This window comes from Rattus rattus, chromosome 3, assembly GCF_011064425.1.
Source record: "Rattus rattus isolate New Zealand chromosome 3, Rrattus_CSIRO_v1, whole genome shotgun sequence".
Classification (NCBI taxonomy): Eukaryota; Metazoa; Chordata; class Mammalia; order Rodentia; family Muridae; genus Rattus; species Rattus rattus.
In genome coordinates, this window is record NC_046156.1 from 174,907,632 (window position 1) to 174,932,229 (window position 24,598).

General features: G+C 43.0%; 1 protein-coding gene across 1 annotated transcript in view; it reads left to right on the plus strand.

The window, feature by feature from the left end:
* The first annotated feature begins 20,993 nt into the window (after positions 1-20,993).
* Dab2 (DAB adaptor protein 2) overlaps positions 20,994-24,598 on the plus strand; it is a 52,947-nt gene continuing 49,342 nt past the window's right edge. Inside the window, exon 1 of the mRNA XM_032898817.1 lies at positions 20,994-21,159. The gene's annotated coding sequence lies outside the window, so the exon portion shown is untranslated. The remainder of the gene's footprint in view (positions 21,160-24,598) is intronic.

Genomic DNA, 24,598 nt, shown 5'->3' on the forward strand with positions numbered 1-24,598 from the left:
AAGCCAAGTGCAGAGCATTTTGTGATACAAGTCCAATGTACACCGGAAAGATGAATGAGGACTTGAGTCTGATGCCCAGCGCCCAGGGACTGCTGTCAAGTGTAGTGGTACACACTTGTAATCCCAGCACTTAGGAAAGGATCCCTGAGTTCAGTGGCCGGCCAGTCTGGCATAATTGGTGCACTCTGGCCCATGAGAGACTTCAGCCATCCTTTCAGCCCTTAGGGACCCTGTCATAAAGGAAGTTGACAGTATTTCTGGGGGTGTCACTAAGGTTGTTCTCTATCCTCCACACATGTGTCCAGAAGTTCATGCACCCCTACCTACCTAAAAATTTGTTACGTGTGTATAAAAAGTACGAGAGCATCTACATTCTCACTGATGCTGTGAGAATATGTTTGAAAATGTGTTTGTCACCAGAAAATGCAATTATGCAATTTTAGCTACCACTTTTGTAAGAAAATATTCCACGTAACTATAAATTCTGCAACCTTTCTTTAAAGGTTCAAGTCTCATTTCCAGCATGTCTAAATATATATATTTTTTTCTCCTGAGAATGTTTAAAACAAAACAAAACAATTTATTCCATGTATGAAGAAAAATGGAAATGCTTGAAAATAACAAGGGATATATTGTGAGAATGTTGTCCAAGGACTCTGGTAAGAACTTTTCCAAGACTGCCTCAAGAGAGGCATGGGTTCTGTGTGTCAAAGGGCTCCATAAAATCGTGACAATTTGTTTCACGCACAGTAACACTGCCAGATTTTGCTACACCGTTTGAGAGGCACTAATAAATATATGTCATTCTGTCATTCCTTCAGGAAACACCCCCTTCACTAAACAAATAGGTTAGTTAACAGCTACAAGGCCCATCTGTGTGCAAGCTACACTCCATTCGTAGAAGCCTGTTGTCTGCTTGAAGCATCAATTCATACAATACGCTCCAGAGCTGGTCAAAACAGCAACCCAACTGTTTGGGGATTCATTCTCGGGTGTGCTGTTCTGATGGAAAGAGCCGCTGTGACTGACCTGGGCTTAGCAGCATCCACAGCCAAAATATCAAACTGAGTGTGTGTTAACGTCCTAATTAAACCAACTGACGGACCTGGGTATCAGCAGAATTTCTGATACAAGTGGCTTAGACATAAGTAAGGACCAGATGCATTCCATCTCTTGCTCTCTGGTTATCATGGAGAGGGTTCCTATCTTTACCTCTCTAGTTTAAAGCAAACTTCTCTGATAATAAAAACTTATAAAAACAATTCACAGTGAAGCGTAAAAGAGTTCATCACTAAAACGAGAGTTTCACCAGTACAGGAGTACTATAGACAGCAGAAGCATATGATTTAAAGTAACCTGTTAGAAAATGGCTGCGGGGCAGGAGTAAAGTCGATGCCTAGCTTGTGCCAAGAAAGCCCTGGGCTTGATCCTCAACACCACAAAAGGAATAAAAATAAAAGCAGGGCATTAACAACTTGTTTATATATTAACAATCTATCTCTGGTCAGAGCAACAAGAGATTTCTTTCCTGGGTACTTAGCTGGGCTTTTCTTAGGAGGAAACACCTGATTCAGTTCCTGGGAATGGGTAGTTTAATCTCAGGGATCAGTTTACTCTGCATTAGAAGGGGTTATTGCTCAGACATTTTTAGAACCCATGTGTTGAAAGTTGCTTGTTTACTCTCCTGTTTCATGACCTTTATTTTCTTTTTTAGTAGAGTCTCTCACGGCTGTCCACTTAGAACTTAATAAGCCCAGAGAAAATTCTAGATTAAGAAAATTAAAATTCATAATCCTCAGCTCGGGAAAACAAATTAAAGTTCGGGATCTTAATAAAAGAGTTCAGAGCGGAGAGACACATGCAGCCAGAACATCAGTTAAATTCTGTTCAGGCCTTGTGCTTTCTGCTTGTGGCTGCATCTCCTGTAGACCACTGACGTGAACAGAAGTGCTTTTCTCTATAGGTACTCACTATGGGTTTTCTCACAAATTGCCAAAAGGAGTACTTTTTAAATACAGTTGATCGTGTAATGTTGCTACAACCTGCTCCCTCTAATAGCCACCTGCATTTTTTTTCCTTTAAACTAAGCATTCTGCAGTTCAAAACCAAAACAAAACAAAATGTTAAGTGTTGACCCTTATTTGACTATACCAGCCTCGGCTGGTTTGGGACTGGGTTTTGCAAAATCAGGGATTTTATCCATCAATGGCTAATTTGGGTTTTGGTTTGGACATTGTAGCCTATAAGAACATGGAGGGCTTCTACTTTCCACATTTGCTTAACTGACTGGTGACACATCCAGAAACAAGAGTCCTTGATTTTTTTCCTTTCAAAATTTTTCCTCCTTCTAGCATGGTGTTTTGTGAACCTCTGTTAAGATGTGCCATGTTAATACAACCAAACAATGGGGTCAAAGTAGCTTGAAAGTCCATTTCCACTTTATCGTAAACTGGGTCAGTCTGGTAGAATAAGGGGGCTCAGCCATCTGCAGCCTGCCTTGCTCGCTTAGAAACGAGAGTAGGAATTGCCTATGCTGTTCGCATCCTTCCTGCATGAATGTCCCCCTCCCCTTTATCTCCTAGCCAAAGGAAAAGTTGAAAACCACCATGGCTTGTAGGGTTACTGCTCTCCACACTTAGTACAATTCTCATCCAGACCTTCAGTTCCATTCTGCTCCCTTCACATAGTGAGACCTTATCTCCAATAAAAATTCTATGGTTGTCATTAAAAGTATGATATATTCTAATGTAAGCAGTCCTTTATTCACATTATAAATTTAGTGAGTGCTTGACTCATTTGAAGAAGGAGCCCAGTGTAGGCCATTGCTCCTCACTTCTCTAAAGGAGCAAGGCAGTCTGTGGATCACTGAGGACCCTTATTCTAACAGACTGACCCAGTTGATGATAAAGTTCAAAGGCAAAAGATAAAGGGCTTGGGGCTCGAGTAAAACAAGCACATGAGTTCAGTCTTCCTTCTTTCACTAAATATTATGTTTGCAAATTAAATTTCTAGTGTTTTAGTTCAAAGAATTCTCGTAGCACATACATGACTTGAACATATTTTCTGAGCTGTAAATTAACAACCACGTTGTAAAGACGACCCTCTACTGTAAGAGCCTTCCTGAAGAGTCTGAGGGGACAGCATGGGCTCTTAGGCATCATCTATTTTAGGGGTCTTTCTTTCTGTTTTTCTGATTATATGTTGGTAGTGTTCACCAAATCTTCTACTCCAAAATGGAGTGGCTACGTATAGAAAACTAGAACCCACAAAATGTCCCCTCTCTCCTTCCTCACTTCTCCCAAGTGTGTTTGACACTTCGTTTACAGAATCTCAGACTCGAACAAAGACCAGCACTTCCGCTCTGAGCTCAGGTGTATGCTGTATTACCCTTTTGTCTCTGTCACTACACACAGCAGAAGTGACAACTAAGGCTAGAGACTGTTGTACTTGCAATGGCCTGGGTAGTGAGATCCAGTGTCCTTATACTCAATTGAACTGTGCTATTCTCCCTATAAATTCCATAAGTGAACCTAAAGTGGGGCCATAACTAGCAAGACTGCCAGACAGTTGTACAAATCCTTAAGGAATTAATTTAATAACAAAAAATATATAAACAGTGGTGGTGCACCCCTATAATTCTAGCACTCGGGAGGCAGAGGCAGGCAGATCTTGTCCACAGAACAAGTTACAGAACAGCTAGATACAGCTAGATATAGCTAGAGAAGCCCTGTCTCCAAAACCAGACAGACAGACAGACAGACAAATGCTAGGTACAGTGTAATTGAGAAAAAAAAATATCAACCCCTGGTCTCTTTACAAACACACATACACATGAGGGGGGGGGGACAGAAACAGAGATGTAACAAAACAATAAAACATGTCTAAAAGTAAAATAAAAATAACAAATTATGGCTGGGGACATTAACTCGATGTAGTTGCTAGGCCTTAGTGTTCAGTGGCCAACACAGGGGAAATAAAGAGAGAAAAATATAATATTGATATATACACAGTGTTGGTGCAACATAAACAGAAACATAGTTATATATAAACATTTTCAAGTAACATATAATATATGTAACTGTATGCACTGTACTTTCATTTAATTGGCAGTGTAGTAGGTATGCTTAAGTGGGCATCACAACCATTGGGACATCAGTAACATCTCCATTATAATTCTATGGCATCACTACTGTATGTGCAGTCTATTGTTTACCACAACAGTATCATACATGTCAACCCATGTTTTTATTTTTAAGATATATTAAACGTTAAGTTTACTGGATACATGTGGATGTGGACATGTGTGTACATGCATTTATGCATGTCTGAAAAAATACTATTTTTTCCACGCTTTCGAGTAAGACTAACACTGGCACAGGGGCTTTTTCAGATGATTTTATGTAAGGGTTTAGAGTGTACCGATGAAGGAAGGAGGTTAAGCTTGGCGTGTTGTCCAACAAAGACAGAAGGCAAGGAAGGACACAGAGAAACAACACACTGACAAAAGAACCATCACAAATACGAGCCTCAAGCCAGCGATGTCAGAGCAAATTGTAAATCACCCTGAAGACTCCTCAGGGAGACTCAGGTTTCCATCCATGTTCAGAGCACAGCAACTGAGATCCAGGTTTGTTTAAGTCATTGTTTCTAAGCCTTAGCGATGCACTCAAACCCCAGAGCTGGCTAACGGAGGCTGGATTCTATGTGTCTGCTTTGGGTGAGGAGCAAAGTAAAAAGCTTCAGGAAATTCCCTTTGCGGAAAGTCTTCAGAGCTAAGGTGAAAAAAGTTCTTGTGGGAGGAAACAATATATCCTCTGAAGGACTGTGAGCCTGTGATCACGTGATGGGGCGGGGCTTAACTAGAAGAGCCTCGAGTTTTCCTTTCCTGACCTTTGTGGTGTTGTTTTATTCATTTGTTTGTTTTGTTTTTGCTTCCTGTGGTTGTAAGGATCAAATACAGTGCTTCACACACACTAGCGAGGCATTGTACCACAGGGCTATATCCCCAGTCTGACACTGCATTCTTTTAAGATTTCAAGAGAAAGCTTTTCAGAGGCCTCTCTCTCTCTCTCTCTCTCTCTCTCTCTCTCTCTCTCTCTCTCTCTCTTTTCTCTTTCTTCCTTCCTTTCTTTTTTCCTTTATTTCTGTCTTTCTGTCTTTCTTTCTTAATAAATGCCTCTATTTATACCACTTTAAAAACAAAAGTACGTAATTTATCACCCTCCACCCATTTCCACTTTCTCCAAAGGCGGTTCCAGCTGAACTGATTGGCAATCTAATGCCCCAGAGCCTTCTTAGAGGAATTCAGTAACTACATATGGTAGCCCCAATAACTGTCCCAGACAGTGATGGGGAAATGGAAATCTTACAAAACCTATTCCAGTATTTCCTGCTGGACAAACTCTGTCATCCTCTTAAACACTGAAACGGGAGGAGGGAGGTTTATGGAGTCTGATGTGGAAACACTTTTCAAGGCCAGGGCTGGTTGGGCCAGGCTAAGTGCGCAGAGCCTGTCTCTTCCACAGAATGTGGAGTTGTTTCTTTTCTGTGAAAGGGTCCGCAGGCTCAGTCACTACTTCTCTTGTCTCGTAGGCAGTCTTTGTGGACTTGTATTTTAATTCAAGAAACACTCCTCATGTGGGGGATAAATCAGTAGAATGGGTCTACAAGCTAACTTGTCATTTTTCTCCTCTATTTTGAAGCTCTGTGGGAGTTACCCCCCCCCCCCGCCCCCCTCCCCCCCCCTTTTCCCCCCCCCCCCGCCAAAAAAAAAAAAAAAAAAAAAAAAGTATTTGGAAAATTCCTGGCGAGGCCACTTGCTTGTTTTGTGAATGACGTTTGTGGTCAGCTATAACATATTTGGCATGTTTCTTCTTATTGCTGCCTTTTTCATGCATGTTTTTATAATTTGGGCATTTTTATGGAAGTGATTAAATATTACTTGGCTTAAAGCTGGTGCAGAAACTGTAGAGACAGAGAGAAAGGACTCCTCCTTGGCCAGCATGAACATACCCATGCTCTCATACACACACACACATATGCATGCAACATTCTTAATGTATATTCACACAGTTTCTATTTGATTCAGCTTTCTTGCTTGCTAAGTTCATTCTCTCTCTCTCTCTCTCTCTCTCTCTCTCTCTCTCTCTCTCTCTCTCTCTCTCGGGAAGGGAAATAAAAACAGCTACGATTTCCAGCTCATTTTAGGTTTGCTTCTAATAGAGACAGCATTGTTCATGTGCCCAAGCCTCCTGCTCTTACCCAAAGTTAATGTTGTATAAATGTTGTTCCAAGTCTTGCTCGGAACGATTGAAGTATTTTTGTAGAGTGTCACCTTCCAAACCATCCTTAACGCTTACAGTTTGAACAGCAAGTGGCGTTGCTTTGCTGACTTGTGTAGGAGCATTCTTTCCCTGCCCCAGCCTACCTCCCCCAAAGGCATAACACTGCAGGGAAAGTAAACTCTTGCACGTAGATCAAAGCTGGTGCTTAGCAGTTCCCAAACAGCATCCCCCAAAATGAACTGTCTCTTGCTTTATTAAATCAGTTTTATATAGTGTCGTGGAACAACAAAATGAACAATTTTGAGGAAAATTGTAGCTTTCTTGTTGGAAACATTCTATCAATGCTGAAAGACTTGGGATTTGTGTTAAGAGAAATGTTATAAGGAATTCCCACTGATATTAGAAAAATCAAAATATCTAGTCAGTGTTCCATGTGTGTATGTGTACTTAAAAAGAGACAATCTTTTCTGTGTAAACACTTCTCAGGTTTAATTAAGTATCCGTATTCACAGTCCTATAATCCAGTAATTTGGTCTGTATATTGCTTACAAGTAAAAGGTGGTTATATGTAAATGTGTTTTAGATACTATAATAATTATTCAATAAACCTATACTGGGAACTCTTTTTAATCTGTTCATATTATCTACTTGCTAAAATACACAAATTATCTAAACTTATTATTGAGCAGATTGCAATCTTCCTTCATTTTCACGCCAGGCGTTTTGGGGTATATCTAGTCCAACTGCACAGACATAATATATAATCAGAGCAAATAACCAGCACCTGTCTCTACCTGGCCTTTCATTCCCAATGTGAGTACCAGCTAAAAACCATGAACCTTGCCAGGGATAGCAGCTTATGCCTATAATCCTAGCACTCAGGAGGCAGAGGCAGGGAGATTTCTGTGATTTCAAGGCTAGCCTGATCTATAAAGTGATTTCCAAAACAGCAAGACCTATGTAGTGGGACCTTGTCTGGGATACCAATAATAGCAGCAGCAGTAGCAGCAACAACGACAACAGCAACAACGACAACAACAATCATGAACTGTACAAGTACTGTGGGCTGGAGAGATGACTCAGCGGTTAAGAGCACTGACTGCTCTTCTAAAGGTCCTGAGTTCAATTCCCAGCAACCACATAGTGGCTCACAACCATCTGTAACAGGATCCGATGCCCTCTTCTGGTGTGTCTGAAGACAGTGACAGTGTATTCACATACATAAAATAAACAATTTTTTAAAAAAGTAACATCTTTTCAAAGTACTATAAAATGTATAATCTTTAACTCAGAGACTGAAGGTGTGGTGCTGTGGTAAAGCACTAACCTAGCATCTAAGTGGTCCTAGGTTCAATCTCTGTCATCTTTTAAGAGTCAATTGAATAATGCACAACCCCAAGTTTCTGAATTCTCATTTGCACAGCAGAAAATGGATAACACCAGCTGCTTCAAAACAGAAGGTTTTCCATGTGCATGTGTGTGTGGTGTGCATACTTATGTGTATGTGTGGTTACATGTGTATGTGAGTACAACTGCATGCAATGCACATGTGTATGCATGTGGAAGTCAGAAGCTGTAGGCGGGTATCTTCTGACATTGTGCATCTATTTGCTGAGGCGAGGTCTCTCACTTGAACCTAAAGCTCACCAGTTTAACTCCTCCAGCTCTCCACTTTGTTCTGGTAATGCTGTCTCCACTTCCTCTCTGCCGGAATAACAAGAGGGCCACAGTGACCTCCCAGAATTTACATGGCTCCTGAGGATCCAAACTCAGGTCCTCACATTCGTAGAACATATCTTTTACCTGGGAGCCATTTCCCAGGGAAACCAGAGTTCTTTTATATAATACCCTCACCATGAGTGGCTTTAATTCTTTTTCTCTGACAAATAAAATGGGCATCTTGCTAATGTGAAGAATGCTAATGTGACATTAAATTAAAGACTGGAGGTTATAGATGTGTCTTTTGCTACAGGATAGGCTGTTCAGTACTAGACAGCAGATAAGCTACACCCCAGTTCAGTGTGGCCTCTTTAGAAAGGAGAAGTAACAGTCACAAAGTGAGGAAAGTCAAACTTCCGTCCCCTTTGCTATGCATGAATGACCTTAGGATTTTATTCCCTCCCTAGTATTTGTGTTCTTCTGAGCATCTTAGATTGTATTTTTAAAAGATCCATTCAGTTAAGTAATAAGTATTTTTCTTCCTTAATTAATGTAATATTTTTGTTTTCATATGCATGATTTTATTTTATTTTTTTTAACTGAGTTCTGATTTACATTACAATGCAGCCTGGAGAGATTTCAATAAAAATGAATTGCATAAATTCTCCAAAAAGAATACGTCAGCAGCAAAAGTTTTATAATTCAAAGGGCGAGTTTTCCGCTTGATTTATATCCGGTTTTCCTTCTTTTGTAAACAACCTTCCCTCTGTTCCCTCACGTTGTTCTCTGTGCTGGGATGGAAGGCCACGTCCCCGTGTTTCACTCAGTCATGCTGTGATTGCCGGCCATTCCTCAGCTGAGAAGAACCAGATGGCCATGGAGCACTAATGTCCCCTCCAAGTCTCTTCTAGACAAGTCTTTTACACGGAGCACAAATGTGCTGGCCTAACACCACTGTGAGCCTTACACCAAGCCAGACTTCATGCCAGCGAAGTCAGAAGGGGCCACCTTTAGATTACAAGGAACCAATTGCTTAAGCAGAGAACATTCTAGAGAAAAGAGGAACTAAGTCATATTAATACGTTGCAAAGGACACAAAATAATTTTGCTGACCCTATTAAAATATCTTAGGATACACACACACACACACACACACACACACACACACACACACACATCCTAAACATATATATATATATATATATATATATATATATTCTAATCTATATTTACATTGTAGCATAAACCAATTTATTATAATACTTACAGGTTCTTAGAGATTACACATTCAGAAAAAAGAACATAACTAACTCCCAAACATCTTAACAAATGAACACATTGCAGATAACTGGAAACTAGAAAAGGTGACACTAGTTTCTTTTCTTAAAATCGGGTTGTCCATCTGTATCTTACAGTCTGTCCACTCCCTTTTCTGCAATGGTCCCTAGCCTTGGGTACAGGTTATGTTATGGAGGCATTGGTCTGGACTGGGTTTCACAACTCTACACTTTGATCAACTGTGACTTTCTGTTCCGGAAAGATTGTTAAGAACCAGAGAAACGGGGAGTTTTCTATAAGATTGTGTGTCTCCTAAAAAAAGGTCAGAAACTATACCCATAATATCTCACCAACATGACCACCTAAATATGACCTGAACATGAAAAACACCACATGGTTAGCTAATGTGGGAAGGGGAAAGAACAGGCGGCCTCAAGCATAGACAAAGAATCACAGGTAGCCGAGCTAAGAGCTGGAGAAATAGTCTTCTCCGGGGAAGAGCACAACAATTGGTTATCCAATACCTAGTGGTTAGCCCTGAAGAGATATTGTATTGTATTGTATTATATATATAGTGGTTCATGGATAGATTTGGAGAAAAGGAAGGGAAGAAGATGTAATTACATTATAATTTCAAAAACTATTTTTAAAAATTGAATTTTCTGGATGCTTGTGGTTTTGGCTTTGTTTGATTGTTTGAGATAGGTATCTGTTATAGCTCACAGCAGCCTGGAATTCAATATATAGCCCAGCCTGGCCTCAAACTCTCAATCCCTCTGCCTTGACTTCTTAGTAGAACTGTGGGAGTGTGCTACCATGCCTAGCTCCTTCCTTTGTGAAATGTTTTGCAGGTCACATCTTATAAGCTAGAAAGATCTCAGGTTAGATGATAGGAGCCACAAAATGATATCCTAGTGTTGGCAGTCTCACTAGCAATGTGCAGACTGCTATGCAAAAGGTTCTTTAACCCCGCAATCCAACTTCATCATCGGTTGAGTAGAGACGAAACACTCTAACGTAACAAGACAGACACAAGAATCAAATTTAAGTAAGGCTAGAGTTTATTATTAAACTATAAAATTGCCCATGAATAATTCAAAACTGGTGCCTTCTTTGTCAGGCAGTGGTGGCATATGTCTTTAATCCCAGGACTGGAGAGGCAGAGGCAGGAGGATCTCTGTTAGTTTGAGGCCAGATTGGTCTACAGAGCAAGTTCCAGTATAGAGAGATCCTGTCTTGAAAAACCATTAATGGAAAGAAAGAAAGAAAGAAAGGAAGGAAGAAAGAAAGAAAGAAAGAAAGAGTCGCCAAGTTCTATCTGCTTCCTGTTCCTGTCCTTCCACACAGTGCTTTTGATATTTATGCAACAGGAGACAAAAGAAAATGTCCGCAACACAGTCAAAATGCAGAGCCCTGATTTCCAAAGATGCCTCTGAAAGGCAGTCTTCTTGGAACTTGCTTTGTATACAGGTGTCCTGACTTCCCGAAGCCTGAAAGGCGGAAAACCAGACTCTGGAATGTCTAATCAGACAGACAAGCACATGACAGCGATGCTGGCTGGCCTCTTCCTAAGGCCCAGAAACCAACAGACTTTGGACCTATTTGTTCTCCTCACTCCCAGTGGCTTAAACCAGACCGGAAAGCCTGGGTCATTTCGCAAATCACCTGACTTCAAACTGAAATCAGTAACTCAGACACAAGTACCTTGGGAGCATAGGGGCGCCCAAGGGGCTTAGCCTGCACGTTCTGATAAGATCTGATGTTGAATGATTAATACCACCTTATTCATCCCTGACCCCAGGAGGTGCGCCTGTGCACACATTCAAACTCCAGGGGTGAACAAGACACAGGAAAGAGGCAAACACAAATCTAAAGAATGAGGTTACAGATTTATCTCTAGCATCCAGCTGATAACCCAGCAGCAGCTAGCAGGTAGAAAATGACAAAGAACGAGAGAGAGAGAGAGAGAGAGAGAGAGAGAGAGAGAGAGAGAGAGAGGAAGAAGGAGGAGAAGGAGGAGGAGGGAGATGGAGGGGAAGGAGGGAGGGAGAGAGGAGGAGAGAGAGAGAGAGAGAGAGAGAGAGAGAGAGAGAGAGAGAGAGAGAGCTCCATGGGAAACAGTGTAGCACAGTCTATTTCCTATTACAGAACACTTCAGTTATAAAAGAAAACAAAATTACACCATGAGTCCAACCCGCATACACTGATCACTCTGCTTTGCCAATCTCAAGTGTGTTTTTGTTTGTTTTCCTATTTTTCCCCCTTTTCCTCTATTTCCTTTAGATTTGGGGTGGGGGTGGGGAGCTGAATTATTTTAAAGAAACTTCTAGGGTTTAAGGGTTAGGGATCAAAGCCACGGCTGGGTTCAGTCCTAGAATAGAAGTGGAATCGATGTGTCTCATTTCACCCACAAATCCACTATGTCTCTAATATATAAATATAGCATATTTATAATAAACCTTAATATCTACTTACATTTCAATTTCTCCTTCTCAAAAATGCCTTTAGCATTTAGCAATTTAGTTAGATTCTACAAGACACAAGATTGCATGGTTTTGCTTCTTCTCCATTCCGTTTGGTTGATGTCCCGAGTGGCTGGAGAAGCAGGTCGTTCGTGCTGTAGAATATGCGGCACGATGGGTTCGGCTGGATTTGGCTGGAGTAAGCTCACGTGACATGCTCCCTCGCCCTTGCGGTTCCTCTAACCTGACAGGTGAAGCTACTCTTTGATATTTTTACAGATGACTGTGAAATTCTCACTTTCTCATGGAAGCCATCTTTTAAAAAGCATGAAGCAGAAGGGACAAGTGTGGCTTGACTATGTGCCCAGGACGAACACCAGCTGAGTCATATTGGGGAAGCTCAGTGATACGTTGCACATCTCATGCATGACACCCTGGATTCCAAAAATCTCACAAACACATATACTCCAAAAAGAAAAGAACACACCAGGTCTATATTTTAAACCTACTAGAAATCAGATTTTTTTTTTTTCGGAGCTGGGGACCGAACCCAGGGCCTTGTGCTTGCTAGGCAAGCGCTCTACCACTGAGCTAAATCCCCAACCCCCAAAATCAGATTTTCAAATCGAGCAATGCTCTCTGTCTCTGTGTTTCTCCCTGTGGGTCTCCCCCTGCGTGTCTCCCCCTGTGTATCTCCCCCTACATGTTTGCCCCTGTGTGTCTCCCCCTCTGTGTCTCCCCTGCGTGTCTCTCCCTGCTCGGCATTCTACCCAGCACCACTCCCACCTCTATCTAAACTCTTTGAATCTTGTATTAATCAACTCCATTTTATGTGGCGTGTATGAATATCTGAACTGCTAAGGTATAGCTTTTTGAATTTTAAACCACATGCAAATGGAATCAGGCCTTACCTCTGCACCTTGATGTGTCCCTCTGTACCTTGATCTGCCTACATATCCATGCTAGCATAAACAGCTCAGGGATCCATCTTCACCACTGCTGCTTTAGTGAGGGGGTGAAGGTGCCGCCAGCATCGAGCAACGCAACGTACCTCAGCTCCACGGTTTATTTCCGTTTTCTGTTACTGCACCCAAGCTGTTGTCACTTTTTGCTAATTATCTTTTTCTAGTTTATTGAGACAGAGTATCAAGTAACCCAGGCTGGCCTTGACCTTGCCTCCTGGGTGAGGCTGGCCTTGGATTCCTGATCCTCATGCCTCCACCTCCCTGGTGCAGGAATTACAAGAATGTGCCATCCTGCTCCAGTAGACCTCTTAAATGCATTTCTAGGAAGATGAATGGGGATTCTCCGGAGGCTGTTTGAAAAGTGAAATTTGTGGGTTTGGGGGCAAACTTGTTTTCAAATGTACTTGTTATTTTTAAAACTTTAAATGCTGGGGAAATGTTGGGCTCTCATCGGCCCAGAACTAGGTGCTGAGAACTACTGTTAACCCTTTAGGTGCCTTAGTTTATCTAACCGGATTGCATAGTGGGAGGATGCCTCAGTATCTCTCCTTTTGAGACGTCAGTGCCATCCCACAAGATGGCTAAACTACGGAGCTGGGATTCATACCTCTGGGTACTGTGTCTAGAGCAATACTAAATCGAAAATACAATATAATAAAACGGCAAGAAATTCTAACCAAAGAGCAGTATAACAACACACAAGAAACTTCACAGAATAGACTATGAGTGAGTTCCTTCTCACAAACCATACCTGCAAAGACACTACTTCCAAAGAAGAAACACTCAAAGGCACGAAGACATTTTTAAAGAGGCATTAGTCAATTCAGTCCATGTTTCTGTCTGTGAACGAGAAGAGGGGTGGAATCCACTTCTCTAGGCAAACCGTCACAAAGTCAGCAGGAGGTTTACATGGTTCTTTCCCAACGTGCAGCACAGCGTGAGGTCAGCCTTGTCCTAGCTGTCCGTGCTCATTATGATAAGGTTATACCTCGATGGCTCTTGGCAGTTCTTACTGATGTGAGTGTCCTCTCGCTGCCCCAGTGACCCTGATGTGGACACCCTTCCACTTGGCAATGTCTAGGGAACTCTTTTCTAAGTATGGCAGACAAACCCGGGATATTGTGAACTCTAAAATCTTCTGCTGACCACTAGAATTACGGTCTGTACATGTCAGTAAGAGCAGAATAATTCTAAATTATTCAAGGATGTGGGTTATTCTCTAGCTCTGTCTTCATCTCTGTGAAAAGAAGTAAGTCAAGGTATTTGTGCTTAGGAACAAGAATATTTGGACTAACCAGTTTGACTGTGATGTGAGGATACGTATCACATGAGAACAAAAGACCCAGATAAAAATCTTCCGTTAAAAATGGGCAGAAAGAATGTGGAATGGCCGTAAACCTTCAGTGCTGCGGAATTTAACTTTATTTTATAGGATGAGGTCCTTTGATGACCTAGCAAAAGCTACAGCTTACTTTTCCTAGGAAATGCGTGCACACGCCTGTGTTTCCAAACACCGTGGGAGCTAAATGACTCTGGAGTACAAAAGGTGTCTTGTTTCCACTTTGCAATTATGATGTGACTTTGAGTCGAGTGTAACAGCACACGTGTGTGATTCCAGCAGAGAAGAGGCAGGAACAGAGAAAATGCTTCAACTCTAATGCTGGTCTCCTCCATATCACGAGTTCCAGGCCAGCCATCTAGAAATATATAGTTGAGACCCCATGTAACGGGTAGTGACACCTTTTGGCTGGGATCAGTAGTATGTCCTACAGTCTCAGCCCGGAGGCAGGAAGGCAGGAGGTCACTTGAATCCAGGAGCCTGAGCCCCATTCTGGTAGCATGATGGAAAGACCACTTCTAAGTAAAAAAATAAAAAAGTGTCTCTTGAGTCGTTGAATGAGTACATCCTGTGGCATCAGTTCTAGACTCAAAAGTGGCTGTTGTATTTCAGAGCTGAGGTGACTACAGTAGTCCAGGATGCACCTTGCTGAGATCAGTCGAAAGTGTTTGGGATCAAACTGCAGGGCAGTAGACAGCCTGGCCCATTCCTCACAGTGGCTGTCCCTCTGTGATGTGTTCTTTATTTGAATATGCCCATTTCAGCAAAATTTACATCTCTCTCTCTCTCTCTCTCTCTCTCTCTCTCTCTCTCTCTCTCTCTCTCTCCTTCTTCTCTTCCTCTCTCTCTCTCCTCTCTCTCTCTCTCTCTCTCCTTCTTCTCTCCCTCTCTCTCTCTCTCTCTCTCTCTCTCTCTCTCTCTCTCTCTCTCTCTCTCTCTCTCTCTCTCTCTTCCCCCACCCCCCGAAACTTTGGTTTAAAAGCACCCATCTCAGGAGGTCAGCCTTACAGTCAGGTCTAGTTACATAAGCACATGGCTTCAAAATGATGAGGTTATGATATTAGTGGTGAAAATATTTATTTCTTTCTTTAATTAAAAAAAAATGTCTTCTTTGAGACAGGTTTCTCTGTGTAGCAGCTCTGACTGTTCTGAAATTTGCTCTACCATACTGGCTTCAAATTCAGAGATCCACCTGCTTCCTCCTCCTGAGCGCTGGGATTAAAGGTGTCTAACACCACCACCAACACCACTACCTGGAAATAATTTCCAATGATCAACGCCTTTTAAAGGAAAAACTCTGGGTTTCACTTTTTTTTTTTTCTGTATTATTGACTTCGCTTTCAGCATTCTAAAATCCTTTCCTGAATATGGATTTACTGGGTTCTCACCAAAAGCCAAAATAGGACCAGGAGATAGAACAACTGTTTTACAATTGGATCCCTGAAAAGTAGGCTTGCCGCCTCTCAGGTATGGAACCAGGAGTTTGTCCCAGATCTGATCCAATGTCTGGCCTCCCATGTTAAATCATGGTGTATTGTGTATCTAATGCAGTTTCAATTTTCAAACAGCCACTGGACACTTTGAGGTCAAACAAAGACAGAACAACTTCAGAGAAAGCAAGACTGTCCCCCACACTAGAAGACTATTAGTTGATCTCTTTGCTGGGCAGTTTTAAGTTGGGAACAAAATAGAGTTGATAATTGCTTCCCAACTCCTCCCAGGTCTTACAAACATGACTGGGAGCCCTGAACTTTGAGCTGTGTCTGCTATTCCATAGCAAGGGCCAGAGCTGGAAACATAAATCTGTGCGTTTATGTCAACACAAATGGCTACTGTCAGCTCCTTTTCTTGAAAACAAAGTGACAGGTAAGGGGGCAGGGATAGACACCATCACCCTAGCCAGGACCCTGCCTGGGGCTTCAGAAAACCAAAGAGAAAAAGTAACCATGGGGCTTTGATTGTGTGGGAGTTTCCTTCTCCACTCCTCTGATCCCACAGAGAACAACAAAATCGATTTCTTCTTCACCTTGTGGGGGGAAATATAGTGTGAATCAATGTGTTGGCCAAACCACAGATCCAGTTGAACCACACCAAAGAGATATTAGGTTCTTCACACACCTGGGGCACCCAGAGGTCTTTCAAAGAATGTTCCCAAAGTGACCATTGTGAATACTGAAGTCTGAGCACCCTGAGGAATAGTAATGACTACTCTGAGAGTGTGTGTTGTGGTGTAAGTGTGTAGTGTGTGTGTGTATATGATGTATATATGTGTGTCTGGGACAGACGAGAACTGTAAACTCTGTTTCAGCTAGGCTTACTGGCCAAAGAGCTCTTAGTGTCTCCCTGTCTCTATTCCCCAACCCCCAAAGCTCTAAGAACGAGCATACAGGGCCATGCAAGCCTGTCTTGTTTGTTTGTTTGTTTGTTTGTTCTATGGATATCAGAGATTCAAACTCAAATCTTCATGCTTACATAACAAACACTCTTATCTACCAAGCTCCCTCTCCACCCCTCATTGAAAGACCTAGGGCTGTACCTTTATAAAGATGTTTGGGGGGAATTTCTCCCGCATCCCTTCTTTTTCTTATCATGAATCAGATCTTACAGTTTCCTGGGTTGCACATATCTCACGTCGATACACTGATGTAGCTGTGTGTGGACTTAATTCCTTCACTTTGTACCTGGCTCTCCCCCGTTTCTCTCCCCTCAGTGACTTCCCCCTCTGCCAGAGCTCTGATCATCTACATCTCAACCTAGTTTCTATTCCCTGAGAATCCTCACCAAACATCCACACAAACTACACCTATAGGTGTAGCCAATACTTATCACTAAAATAGAAATGATTAAAAATTCTCTGGTTTCTGCTTTTTTTCACTCAACCTGATAAAAAGGCTTCTAAACTCTAAGCAAACTTCAGTTTGCTCTTTTAAAAAGGTGGCGTGTGACTCAACACTGTGTGTGAATAGTAACGTAATTCCTTCCCGCTGACGTACATAATTTGTTCTCAGCCTCATATTTCTATAAAGCAATCAGCATCCTTGTATATTAGGCTTGCTTTCTGCCTGGTTCTTCTTCATAAGATAGAAATCTGGTTAAGTGGTTGCTATCAATTTTCTTGCAGGATTGTGTGCACTGTATCATTTTATTTGCAATGTTAAGTACATTTCTATTTTTAATAACTCACAGTAGCTTGCTGGCTAAATAAAACAATATTATTTGAGCGATAATTCATATTAAAGTACTCCCTGTGTTACTCATCATTATATATAAGTATATAGGTAGTGAAGTGTGATTGGTTGTATAACTATATGATAGTCAATTGTGTGTGTGTGTGTGTGTGTGTGTGTGCATGCACATGTGTATGGAACCAAGAACACAGCCTTTAGGAGTCAGTTCTTTCCTATCCTGTGACTCCAGTTGTCAGGCTTCTCACACAGCACCATCTTGCTGGTCCAATATTGAATTTTAAATGTCTTTCATTTCATGGTGTTTCCCCATGTATTCTAGGGTTCGACTCACTGTGAATCAGAATCTCACTGTGACTACATGTCACGTGCAAAAAGATTGAATCCTGTGGCATCATAAGGGGTGGAAGAAGAAAACAAATACCAGAAACCAAAAAGACAAACAAAAATAACCCATCTTCCAAGGTTCAGAAAATATCTGAGAGAGAGAGACAGACAGACACGGAGAGTCAGGGGTGGGGGAAGGAGGAGGAGAGGGGGAGAGAGAGAGAATGTGGAGGGAGGGAGGAAGAGAGAGAGCAGAGATGGCTGGAGATGAATGGATAACAAAAACAAAGATCAACTTCCAATATTTGGTTATCCCTGTCAGCAGCTGAATCTGATGGGATCTGTTTTTCTTCAGTGTGTTAAATATGTAGGATTAGTGGAGGGCAAGGGACTTTTTGGCAGAATCATCAACCTTTTTGCTTGTTTGTTTGCTTTTTGGTTTTCTTTTCTTTCTTTCCCTCCCTCCCTTGACAGCCTTTATTTAAAAAAAAAAAAAATGGAAACAAAGAAAGAGGGATCTTACCAGATGAATCTCAATCAATTCTTCTTTGATATTTTTTCCCTTCTCGGACTTAATTATCCTCCTGCCTCAGCCTGCAGAATAGGCAGGACTACAGAAGTACCCCATCCTCGCTTTGTTTGGTTTGAACATCTCCATATGTCCAACAAGCATGGAAGTGGACAGTTTCCTTAAGGTCAATACCAGAAGACGATTTGTAGTTCACGGGAAATAGCACGAATCAAAACGGGCGGTTTAAGGAAGGCCCAAGCAGCGGAAGAAGGGACAGGCGTGAGATGTAGGAGGGAAAGGACCAGACTTTTGAGCTAAGAGTCAACAGTTTAATCATGGAAGAAAAGGCATACATTGGATAGCCTGCATAGGCAGGAGCTGCTGCGAAAGCACATTCCAGGAAAATCTTAAGAGATTACTTTAATAATAAACCATGCATTCTTCAGCAAGCTGTCACGGGATTAACTACCCCTTTCTATGCTGGGAGCACAGTCCAGGCTCCACCCCACTCCACCACAGGCAGGTTTTGTGCAAAAGACTGTCGTCGTTATGTGGGGACCGTGGTTTTTAAAACACTGCATTTAATTTTTTTTCCTACCTTAATTTTCTAAACAAATTTTGGTGGTGATGAACATCGGGGTGGGCTTCTGTGTGTTTTTATTTTTTTCTTATGTGGAGGTGTTCATTTTAGACTTACTGAAAAGTCGACAACTCAGATGTGGCAGGAAACAGCACCTCCTGGGATAAAAAGAGTTAAATTTATTTTTATTTCTTTTTTTTTCCCCCTACATAATGTGAGCAGGACATTGAGCTGCTGCCAAGACCAATATCAGCACCCTAGAGGTATAAAAATACAATTCAAAACCAGAACTCTCTACTGTGGGTTCTTTAGATTTCTGTATAAAACAAGGGTGTTCGTTCTAAGCGGCCACTTTAAGCTCACTGCTCGCAAATGCGCTCTCCGGGTCCACATCTTCTCTTCGCACTGCAGTTCACAGCAGATGAAATCATTTTCTCCCTCTGGTTTCTAAGGCAAATCCCTTCCATCTACTGAGAACAAGTTAACCTTCCTTGATACTAATCTTTCAACTCTATAGATAAAGACAGAAGCCTGAGTGGGTGCTTCCGAGTTGAGAAACAATACGTGTTTGTTTTTAGACTTGTTTTTTTTTGTATTATCAAAGTCCTTGCTTGTTTGAATGAACTACCTTTTCTTTTTTTTTTCTAATTTTTGAACCTTTTGAAATGACACCATTTCTCCAGGCTTCTGGATTTGACAATCAAAGTGTGATGTTCTCAGAGCTAACAAAATTAAAGTTCGCACCTATGTCTTTTGCCTTCATAGAACTGAAAAGTAGACCTGTTGTCATTCACAGAAGATCTTTTTTTTTTTTCAATCATAGAAGATTACCTCAGAGGACTATTGGAGGCACACACACACACACACACACACACACACACACACACACACACGCACGCACCTGCCTCCACTCTGCACACCCAGATGTGGAGGAAATCCAGAGGTCAGAAGTAGCAGCATCCTGACCAGTTATGCTGTTCTGTGTCCTTTGCTCTCCCTGCATAAGCGCTGTTTCAAGCCTGACCTACTTGCAGGCAGAAATTACCACTCACATTGAGCTACCTCAAATTACAGTGGCTTTGCAGCTGAGGCTAGGCATGGACCACAAAATGCATCCTTGGTGCACCATAAGCCTGATTTTGAACCCTTGGTTCTTGGTTGTAAAATGAAAATTCATTGTGTTGCTTACTCAATAAAATCAATAACCCGTTTCTTTCCCAGTCACAATTTGTCATTTTCATAGTCAGTACATTCTGCTTCCAACGGGGGAGGGGGCCAGGAGAGAGAGGGAGGGGCAGGGAAGGAGAAGAGGAGCAGAAAGAAAGACAGACAAGAAGAGGGATAAGAAAGAAGGACTAGATAAAATAAGAAAGTGGAGGAGGAGGAAGAGGCGGAAGGGGGAGGGAAAGGAGGAAGAGAAGAGGGGGGAGGGGAAAGGAGGAAGTGGGGGAGGAGGATCTTCCCAAAGCTTAATTTCTTAAGTCTTTAAAAGGCACCACAGCTTCTGTGGATAATTAACAATTGCCCCTGACTTTAAAATATGCAGAGAAGAAATTGTGAGATTCTATACGATTTCCGAGGTCTGTTCTGCCGGGCCATCCACAGCTGAGCATCGATGGAACAGTTTCCAATACTTACTCTCATATCTCAATATTTTCATGAAGGGATAAGAAATGCTGTAGAAACTAGCAGACAAGGTCACGCTATCTACATGTGGGTGGATATACACTGAAATGATGAAATGATCACAAACGTAGATCATTTATATGAGTTACATGAATGCTAACTTAAGCCAATTTAACAGAGAGAATATGCTCATGTGTGGTATTAAATTTCAATATAAGTGCATTTTTTTACACGGACACGCGTAGATTTCCCTCCGACTTAAGCACATTCACATTTATAATTAAAGAATAGTGACTTTCTTTAAAGGTAACTATCCAGCCACATGCTCAGCTTTAGAAAGGACAGACTGGACTTAAGACCCATCTTCCCAAATCAGGAGTAAAGGCAAGTCTTTGTTCAAAAGGCCGCAGGCGGTTTAGGAAGAGTTCGCGTGCCACGCCACTCCAAGTGGCAATCCAGGGAACGGATCTGTGAAACGCAGCTCAGAGGATCCCATCCCTTTCCTCCAGAGTTTCCCTTTTCCTGTCCTTAAGTGCACCCTTTCTGGCCCGAGGCAGTGTGGGGCTCCAGGCCCGGCTGTGTGCTCGCTCCTTTCTCCCGGTCTCTGCGATCGCCCCCAGCTGGCGGGGCGCACGGAGCGCAGGAGGCGCCGGTCTCTGACTCAAGCTCGAGTTAATAAACAGTTAAGTTTTGAAGACTCCGCAGACACGTTGAGGGGGAGTTACCAAGCCCAGGCAGCAAAACATCCCGCCGCCACATTCCTGGAGAGTCCTCAGAGCCAGCATCTGATTAGAACCATATCTCTACCCGGGAGTGGCCCCGCGGCTCCGAGGCTCCCGGCCGGCAGCTATTTAAGCGGGGCTGTCCTCGTCCTCGGCGCTGCAGCCTGGAGGCTCCCGGCGCGAGGAAGTCATGCTGGCTCCGCAGAGGCACTAGCTAGTCCGTGAGTAGCTCTGCCATCCCCCTTCCCTTCGCTTCCTTTTCTTTATTCTTTCTTCTTTCCTTCCTTTCTTTCTTCCTTTCTTTTTTCTTTCCTTCCCTTTTCTTTTTTTGCGACCTACTTCTCCCCGTTGCTGGCCCCTCTTTTACCATCCCTGTCTTGGCTGCAGACCTTGGGCGCTGGGGAATCTTACAAATGAGACAGTGTACTCCGGGGAAAGCAGCGGGTTTTGTGGCCTGACATCTGTGGAATGCTTCCAAAGAATGTGTTTTACCTTTGGGGTCGGACTCAAGGGGCCCACCCTGCCATTCTGTGATTTTTAAGGAGCCCCTCCGTGTGTGTGTGTGTGTGTGTGTGTGTGTGTGTGTGTGTACGCGCGCGCGCGCGTGTGTTGTGTACACCCGCCCTAGTGCTTCAGGGCTTTGGGGACACCCCAGGGAAGACGCAGTGTGGCTGCTGACCACCTAATTAACTCCTGAAGGACGTTCAGTTTTGCTGTGCGACTAAGGCTGGGGACGTGGTCTGTGCCTCTGAGGAGCTATTTTCTGCTGACTGACAGAACAGGGCATTAAAAACGTGAACTTTGTCTTATACCAACATTCCTAGGAAAGTATCTCTGGCCAAGCGACTTAACAAACTTGTTTTAAATCCCGGACCGTTCGAATGCTGTTTTCTGGATTGTTATAAACTAGTCGGAAGGATTAAGTAAGAATTCAAGAAGAGGGACTAAAATGTGTTTAAAACCTTGGCGCCCCTGTCAGCATAGCGGCTGTCTTCTCTTTGCAGCACAGAGCTGACTGTTATTTCTCTGCCTGCTCCCCTACACTTAATCCTGAGTCTGGAATTCTGCTCTGTAGTTTCAGATGGGAGCTGCTTGAATCTGAAGGGGAATTTAGCCGGATTAAAAACAGTTAAAGAAAATGGATGTTATCACCACCCCAGGCACCCCCCCCAACTCCCACCCTTTCCCCTTTCTTCTTCGCCTGTGTTTGGAAGAAAGGGAGCCGCTCTGTAAACCGAGAAGAGCAGAAACGAGCTTCCAGACACATGGAAAGCTTTAAAAATTATGGAGGGGCAACTTCATGAATAGTAAATGTTGCCGTTGCTCCATAAAGTGACTGGATGAAAAAAAAAAAAAATCCTGGCTCTAATCAGGCAAAGCGGGAGGGTGTGTGTGTGTGTGTGTGTGTGTGTGTGTGTGTGTGTAGGGAGCTATAACTCCAACCTAAGTAACAGCAGATAATTTGCCAAAATCCCTTGGAGATAGCTGATAAGGCTCCAGGAATGGTTCTGATGGCACGAATATAATCTACCTATTTTACAGTCTCGGGGCCTGGGTTCTACGTGGCGAAGCCGTGACTGGTTGTTCAGGAAGGAGGGACTAGCCAGGACTCCAGAGCAGCTGCTATCAAATGGCTTTTCCTTGTGCTATTTTGTCCTGGATTAGGCTGCCCTAGTCTATCTAGTTAGGTACCCCACCCACCGAGGCCTCTATCTCTCTCCACTCCCTTGAACTGAGGCAGGGCACAGCAGTGCTAAAAGAAGTTTACTGGCTTGAGGATTCAAGAGGGTTGGGGATTCAAGATTTCCAGAGGGAAAACAGCTGGGTATCTAGACACAGCAAGGCTAGAACGAACACAACTCAGAAGGTGAGATTAGCGAGACCCCTTGAGAAACCACCGGAAAGGCGTGGTGGTGTCCAACCACGAGCCTAGAACCTCCCCCTACCCCCCCCACCCCCCAGGCTACTACGCTCCATCTGTGCCCTGGAGAAGGAACCCAGGACCTTGAGTATGCTTGGCAAGCCAACGAGCTGCTTCTCTAATTCCGAGTTAGACGGTCTTACTCTGTACCCGAGTCTCGACTTAAACTCATCATCCTCCTGCCTCTGCCTCAGGAGTGCTAGGATTGAAGGTGGTGGCCTGGCTAAGCTGGCCTCTTTTCTCTATGGCAGAAGAGAGAGATTGTGGAGGAATGAGAGGAACGTCTTCTTCTGCCTTTGCCCTCTATCGCTCACACATGTATTTATAGAGTTGATGATGCTGATTCTATTTTATCTCCACCTGAGGAGGTAAAGGAGGCTGGGAAGATAACCACAGCATTGCTTTTAGTTAGGCCTTGCTGACTTGGGAACACAATCCAGAGGTTAGATTTCCCTTCTTCCCTTCTCCCCTCCCCCCTCCCCCTTTTTCTCTCGGTGTTTTTTGACACTGAGTCCCTACGTATATCTCTCTTCTCAGGTGGACCTTGAACTCCCAGTCAGCCTTCAGAATCCTGGAATTCTGGGAAAGCACCACCACACCCAGCTCAGAGCTTGCATTTCTGCTAAAGACTTAAAAAATTTCAAGGTTAAACTAAGTCTAAATTCCTGTCTTTGGGCCTATTTCTTGTCTTCCTCCACAAGCTACGTGGAGTTTAGCTCGCTTTTCGATGGTGCTAGATAGAGCCTCCCAGAGTTGCGAACCAACTGGTCTGGATTGCTCAGCCATACTTCTGTTAACCTAAAAATTAAAAGAGCAGGGAAACAGGGCTTGCTGGGTGGCTTGTGGCCACCAGGAAGTTTTGTGGGAAACTGTGCTCTTAGTGAGACCATGAGGAAGTTGCTTCTTCATTTCTCTCCTGGCCTAAGCCTAGCACCACTTTGATGAAGCGGGACTTGGAAGCACTGTGTGTTCCTTCGCCTCCTCTCTCTGTTGGGGTTTCATTCCTTTTCTTGGAGACAGAGATGCTGGAATGTGCGAAGAGAGCCGAAGGGAGTTCACTAGGCATAAGTTCCCCCAGCTGAAGACTTGCAAGGGTAACTGCTCTACCCTTTAAAGCTTCCTACAGTGGGCAGAATTAGAATGGGAACCAGGTCAGCCATATAAAACACCTGAGTAGCAGGATGTGGCGGTTTGGTTTGGTTTGGTTTGGTTTGGTTTGGTTTGGTTTGGTTTTGTTCCCTCTTCATTCTCCCTGGAGTTGTAAGAAAGTTGAAGTACTGAATTGGAGAGGCTGTCCCAACCAAGTCTCATTTAGATGACACAGTATTCACATCAGATAAGTGTGTTTAAGAGAAAGCTAAATTCTGGTAAGGTAATCGTAGTGGGTTAATCCCAGACATCAGAAGGGAAACAAATGACCAGGTCTCCTGCTAGAGGCAAAGTCCAAACAAATTCCTCCTTCCGGGTACAAATGGTGCTGGATACCTTAAAGGCTTACAGTTCCTCTGTTCATATGCTAGCTGCTGTCCGTCCTTCTGCCAACACCGCCCAGCTGGGTGGTGGTCGAAACCATTGACACAAGTGTTAGTAAAATGACCTTGGGCACACAGAATAACCTCCGTAATTCTGTTTTCTTATCCGGGGAAGAATAGCACTTAGGGCTGCTGGGAAGGTAAGTTAATCTATATCCTTAGAATGCTTTATTCCTTCAGGTTGTCTATTTGTTTCTGCCCTGTGAA